Source organism: Diabrotica virgifera, chromosome 3 (genome assembly GCF_917563875.1).
Source record: "Diabrotica virgifera virgifera chromosome 3, PGI_DIABVI_V3a".
NCBI lineage: Eukaryota > Metazoa > Arthropoda > Insecta > Coleoptera > Chrysomelidae > Diabrotica > Diabrotica virgifera.
In genome coordinates this window covers 31,744,042-31,750,731 of record NC_065445.1, presented here as the reverse complement: position 1 = coordinate 31,750,731, position 6,690 = coordinate 31,744,042, and positions in this window count along the sequence as shown.

The window sequence follows — 6,690 nt, the reverse complement described above, 5'->3', positions numbered from 1 at the left end:
AAAATAAAGAGATAACAGGCGTTACAAAGTACATGAACAACGATTCGATATAGTATCTATTATCTTATAATAGTTCTACTAGCAGAGTTAGGCAAGAAGTATACAACAAACACACCATAAAAAAGTAATTTAAATCGAAGTTTGTATGGTCAAAGTAAAAAGTAGGTAATTGTTTACAAAGTGTAACAAAGTAAGTTTTATAAAAAAAAAACTCATATACTCTACTGTTTTTATAAAAACTCATACACTGATAAAGAATTTATGAATATTGATATCAGATACAAGACCAGAGGTCGTTCCATTGTTCCCCAACTAAAAAATTATACAATACCTTTCCAAATACCTACATCTAATGAGAAAAAGAAAGATTTGGTAGATTTATGTGTGACTAATCCAATTCCTCAACAATTTGAAGGCGCAAGTCCTAGTTGAAAATTTTAAACCAGTGGAGTAGAAAAACAACCCTAGAACTCTTCACAAACGCTGCAGATAGAGTAAAATGCTCCGTGATGATCGACAATCCTTAAAGGATGAGACACACGAAGAAGAAAAGCACACATCGAATCCCACATTATTACACCAAAAGCGGATATACGCATCTCTGATACTAACAAAATGATAAAAAAGGCTCAATAATACAGCGTATCTAGTCTGTTGTTTGTAATTTATATAGTATTGTGATATTGGTATATTTTTACTATCTTTTACAATCAGATACGCGTTCATTGAGGTCTTAAGAATGTTGGTATCGAATGCAGTTTCATTTTGTTTTCTGCAAAAAGCGTAAAATGGATACTTCATTATCTCCTCCCTCTCCAGAGAAAGCAACAACAGTAAAACAAATTCAAAAGCCAAAACTGCCACCACCGGTTGTAGTATTTCGAAGATGCACAATAGAACTCGTGGTTGAACCTTATCCTTCACATACCCAGTGTCACAGATATGTCCCAATATCCTTCTAATACCTTTCTTTCAAAAGTATTGATGAGATTTACTGTCTTTTCTGTCATGATCAATGTTTCTACGCCATATGTTGGATTGGTCGTATGATAGTTTTATCTACTTTGAAGTTTACCTCCCTATAGATCTTTGGAATTTGGAATCCAAATACCTGCGATAGAGAGTAGTATGCTTTGTTGGTAAGCAGTATACGTTTTCGTATTTCCTCCTCCTCGTTGTCGTCCTCAGTTATCCGGACGTCCGGGTACCGTAAAATGGGGTGAATAGGAACAGAGGGGTAAATAGGAACAAAACTTTACTAAACAATTACAATAATCTTCCTAAACATATGCTAAACATATATATTACTTTCGTTGGGCTATTTAATTTTTTTCAAGTTGGCTAACGTGATATGGCTTTAGGAAATTTAGGTTTGTGTTGTTGGCGTCGCTGGTTCCTATGTTCTCGGCGTGCAAACAAAGTCGTTAATTTTGAGGATATTTCTCATCCTAAAAAACTTTCCCAGTAAGTACAACATATCTGTCAAAATAGATTGAAGAGTATTGTTTTTTTTTTGGTTATTTTAACCTTTACAACAATATAACATGATAGTATTTTGATTTATCTGTTAACTTTTTTTGTTAACAATTTTTACTGTTCACGTCATGAATTTGAGATATGTGGGGTGGATAGGAACATAATATTTACCGTGTTGCCATTCACCCCACATATTAGAAATTACTTTTTTATTTAATATCTCCATAGAGTAAGACCAAACGAAACAATATCTCATCTAACAACAAATTATACATATTATATTGATCCACACAAAAACGTGTTTCTAGCGGTTAGATATAGTCTCCAATCCAAAACAAACTTCTACCAGGGTTCTCAACCACAAGTGGTATTAACAAATACAATTTTTCCAATTATTATGGGCATTAATTATCATCATCCGGCTCGAAGGACCAAATTTGGATTCCGTAAATTTTAAATAAATATTTATGCGGTTTTCTGCAATCATCAGAACTGCTGTCCAAATAGTTTAAATGTATGTCAAGACTAGCGTTGCCAGGTGTCCCGATTTGCGCGGGACGTCCCGATTTTGACCCACGAAAACCAATTTCACGACTTGCAGTGAATTTTATAACTATGTTATAAAAACAAGGCACTCCTAAAAGCGGCAAAATCGAATGAAAAATATAATTTTAATAAAACATAAATAATTTACTTAATCTACGATATTTTTTTTGTAATTTCGTCTGATTATTATTATTATGTAGGATTAAATGCAGATTATAGAAACACCTTGTAGCCCAGTAAATGAACGGGAAATACGGCGATAATGTGTATAATTTTCAGGATCAACTCCAACTGCATGAAAAATTGGACGGCCTGTGCCGTTGGTTGCTTTTACTAGGGGGTGGCAGTCACCCCTAGTTAAGGGGGAAAAACCGCGCGTTTAAATAAGTCCGGAGATGGATAAATTGACTAATTCTAAGCAATTTTAGTTCTATAGAATTAATTTTAACTTAGTTATTACTTTTCGAGTTATTTACGATTGAAAATGTTTATTTTTAGACAATAAAATCACATTTTTAGGCGATTTTCGTAAATAACTCAAAAATTAAGTATTTGATCGAAAAAAATATTCTTAGCAAAAATGTAGCATAATATAAAAAAATGGAAAAAATTGTGAACTCGTAAAGTCTACAGACCCAGCAAAAGAAAAGTTGTAGCTCATGAAAAATACGTTCTTATTCGTCAAATTCCAAATCAAATATTTCAACGTGAAACAACCAAGAAATGAAGCACTTTTCGGGAAAAACCAATTAAAACTTGTTTAATAAAGCTTTATTTTTATGTTTTAAAAAAGTTTCCAGCATCAAAACTAAGCGAGTTATGCTCAAAATCAAGTTGACTTGTTTTTTTTTGTAAAAAAAAGTAAAAATCTCCCCCTACTTAGCACCCCAAATAAAATTAATCGTTACCCCTTTACAAACAATTTACTTTACTTATGTATTTTTTACATGATTGAAAGGGCCTGAACGAGTCAATAATCACGAGTGTATGCAAAATATGAACAGCCATATTTGAACCAATTTTTGTCTTACATAAAAACAAAATGAATCTATCAAACATATTTATAAAAGCAAAACCTACTTACTTTTTACTCCTTGGGATTTTTAGTATCCCTAATACTTCTTAAGTTATTTTGAAAAAATGGCATTTTCCAATATTTTAGGAATTTTTTTTGCTATAAAAACAATTTTTTTGAAAACTAAGCACCCCCAACCAGTAAACCTTAAGGCCGCGTCCCACCATCAAATAATTTGATCAAACTGGTTTGAGCAAACTGAAAGTGACAGTTAGTGACGTCACATCCTGAGTGTTCATTGTGGATAATAATGAAAAATTTTAATTTTAAATAAAGTACAAACAAGTTAGACAACTCAGTACAAAAAATTTGATCAAACTAGACTGATAGTGAGAGCACAGATTTTTAGAATTTCAAAAAAACTGCAATTGTGACGTGTCACTTTGACGTACTTCCTCAAGTACGTCAAGTTTGCTCAAACTGTTTGATCAAATTATTTGATGGTGAGACGCGGCCTTTACAGATCGTATAAACAATACGCATATAAAGTAAATGGTATAGCGGTAACGATTAATTTTATTTACGGTGCTAAACAGGGGAAGATTTTCACGATTTTTTTTACCAAAAAAAGGGGCCAACTTTATTTTGAGCGTAACTCGCTTAGTTTTAATGCTTACTTGCTTTAAAGAGACCTTTATATAAAACAAAATTAAAGATTTTTTTAAACACTTTCAAAAATTTTAATAGGTTTTGCCCGAAAATTGCTTCATTTTTTGGTTATTTGAAGTTGAAAAATTCGATTTGGCATTTGACGAATAAGAACGTATTTTTGATGAGCTACAACTTTGCTTTTACTGGTTTTATAGACTTTCTGAACATACAATTTTTTTTGCTTTTTTAAAGCTATATTTTTTCTAAGAATATTTTCTTCGATAAAATTATTCGAAAAGTATTGACTTAGTTTAAAAATTATAATATAATATAGAACAAAAGTTTTTTAGAGTTAGTCAGTTGATCCATTTTGGGACTTACTTTAAACGCGCGTTTTTTACCCCCGAGAAGGGGTAATTGTCACCCCCCAAGTAAAAGCAACCAACGGTACAAGTTTAACTTTGAAATAGACAGTAAGTAGAACCTAAAACCAGATTTTCACGCAATTCAGAGTTGACTTTGAAAATTACACTCCAAAACGGTAATTTACTGAACTATTGTTGTTTATTTGTCCCGATCTACAACCCTAAATCCCGATTTGTTTTTGCTTATGTACCGATTAAGAAAAAATCGGACCTGGCAACACTAGTCAAGACGCAACAAGACCCATGATGATTATGTGGCGCAAAATAGTTGAGGAATGAAAAACAGGACCAGCCAGGAATGAATCAACAATAGCTAAAGATAAGTTTCCTAGACTATTAAAAAACTGGTTAATAGTCTTTCAGAGAAAATGCCAAATTAGAGTTTAAAAAATATTTTTCATTTCAACAATATATTTTTTCAACAATACAAACTTTATATTTATTTGTGTATGTTACTTTACACCTTAGACACTTTTTATCTGTTTCTATTGACTATATAAATGTACGAATAGGAACACAATAGTTTTTAATACAGGTGTTCCCATTCACCCCACTTGGTGGGGTGAATGGGAATTCACCCCTATCTATGTGAGCATGTGAGCTGTTTTACTAGGTAGGTACTTCAATATTAGCGTCGTCTATTGTCAAATTCTCCAATCATTGCAGATATTATGCCTTTAGTTTTATCTACGTTGACAGCTAGGTAACCCGCCTATTTCTTTTGCATTTTCACAGGTTCAGCCAACTTTTCGTTTTCGTCAAGGCTGGCTGGCATCTGGCTGCTTTAGTTCGAGATTGCCGGAGATTGCTTTCTTGATTGCGTTAAACGCTCTCTCGGCATCGTCGTTAGTGGTGTGACCATCTGGGCGAAGCCTGGTATAAAGCCTCGGAGAAAGCTTGCGGTATCGATGAATCCTCTCATCTTCTTGATGGTTCTGGGAGTAGTAAAACCTTGAATTTTCTGGCGGTGTTTGTCTAGTGGTTGGGTGTTGGCTGAAGTATGCGATAGCCTAGGTATTCCAACTCGTTGGCCGCGAAGTTGGATTTTTTCAGGGAGACCCAGAGACCATATGTGTTCGTAGCCTCTCGAGGACCAAAAGTAGGCGACGTTGATGCTCTTCCCAGTCGTCCGAGAATATGATGATGTCATCCATATATACTTTACCGAGCTTCTGAAACGCTGCGGGGCCGTTTTTCAATCCGAATGGCATCACCGTGAACTCGTATGCCGATGTCGATCCGTCTGGTAGGTTGAACGCTGTATTCTCGTTGGACTCCTTGTGCAGCGGAATCTACCAGAATCCGCTCTTCAAGTCGAGGGTTGATATCTTTGTTGTTCCTAGCTCTTTGATTGAATCGTGGATCGGTGGATGTTGGATGTTTTGTCCACAGTGATGCCGTTGATATTGCTGTAGTCTACACAGAACGGGGGGTTCTATCCTTCTTGATGACTCTCACGACAGGGCCTTTGTAGGGGCTCTAGCTGGGTCGTATTACTCTGGCAAATAACATCTCCTGCATCTCTTGTCTTTTGGTCCATTATCCACTTCTTCTTTTGGGAGTATTTGTACGGCCTGCTGATAGTGACGGGTCGGTCGTCTGTGAACTAGATTTGCATGGTTGCAGCTTTCATATTTTCTTTCATTATTTTCTTCAACATCACGTTCTGTGATACTGTGATGTCTTTGCGGTTATTTCCATTAAGTTTACATCGTCTGCGTACACAGTCTGCTTATAGACTTACTAAACAATATTTTTTCTGGATTGACGGATATTTTTCTTATAACATATTCCATACATACATAATATTAAGCAGAATCGGAGCCAGCCCATCTTCCTGTTTGTAGTTATCTGGAATGGATCTGTCAATTGATTTTACCAATTTTCTTGCTACACCAAATTCTTGCATAATTAGTCATTTCATTTTATTTATATTATCATAGGTTTATCGAACATCTACGAAGATTTTGTAAATTTATGTCGTGCTCCCAGGCTTTAGCTAATATTTGTTTTACGTTGAATAGCTGGTCAATCTTTTTTAGAGCAGTAGTGTGCAAAGTACAGATTGCCATGATGGTTGCCAACATCCGAAACGGATAGGCACTACAAGAAGAAGAAGAAGCTGGTCATAGTAGACCATCCTGGTCTGAACTGGCCTGCTTTTATTCTTCTCTGTCGAGTGACTTAATCTTCGGTTTATGATCCATCTAAACGCCATACTCACACAATGTTAGGATATGCCTCTATAGTTCTTGTAGCTGAGTTTGTTTCCCATCTTATGGATTCAGCATTTAGCATAGCTATTTTCCAGTCTCCTGGATTTTCTTCTGTATTCCACAAGTGTGTTATTAGTTTATGAAATCTATCTATCAGTCTGTTTTCCTCCAATTTTGAGAATTTCAGCTAGTACGTTATTGTCAATACCTTGGGCATCCAAATATTTTTCTACCCATCAATAAGTATATATATATATATATATAAAACAAGGAGATATATATATATATATATATATATATATATATATATATATATATATATATATATATATATATATATATATATATATATATATATATA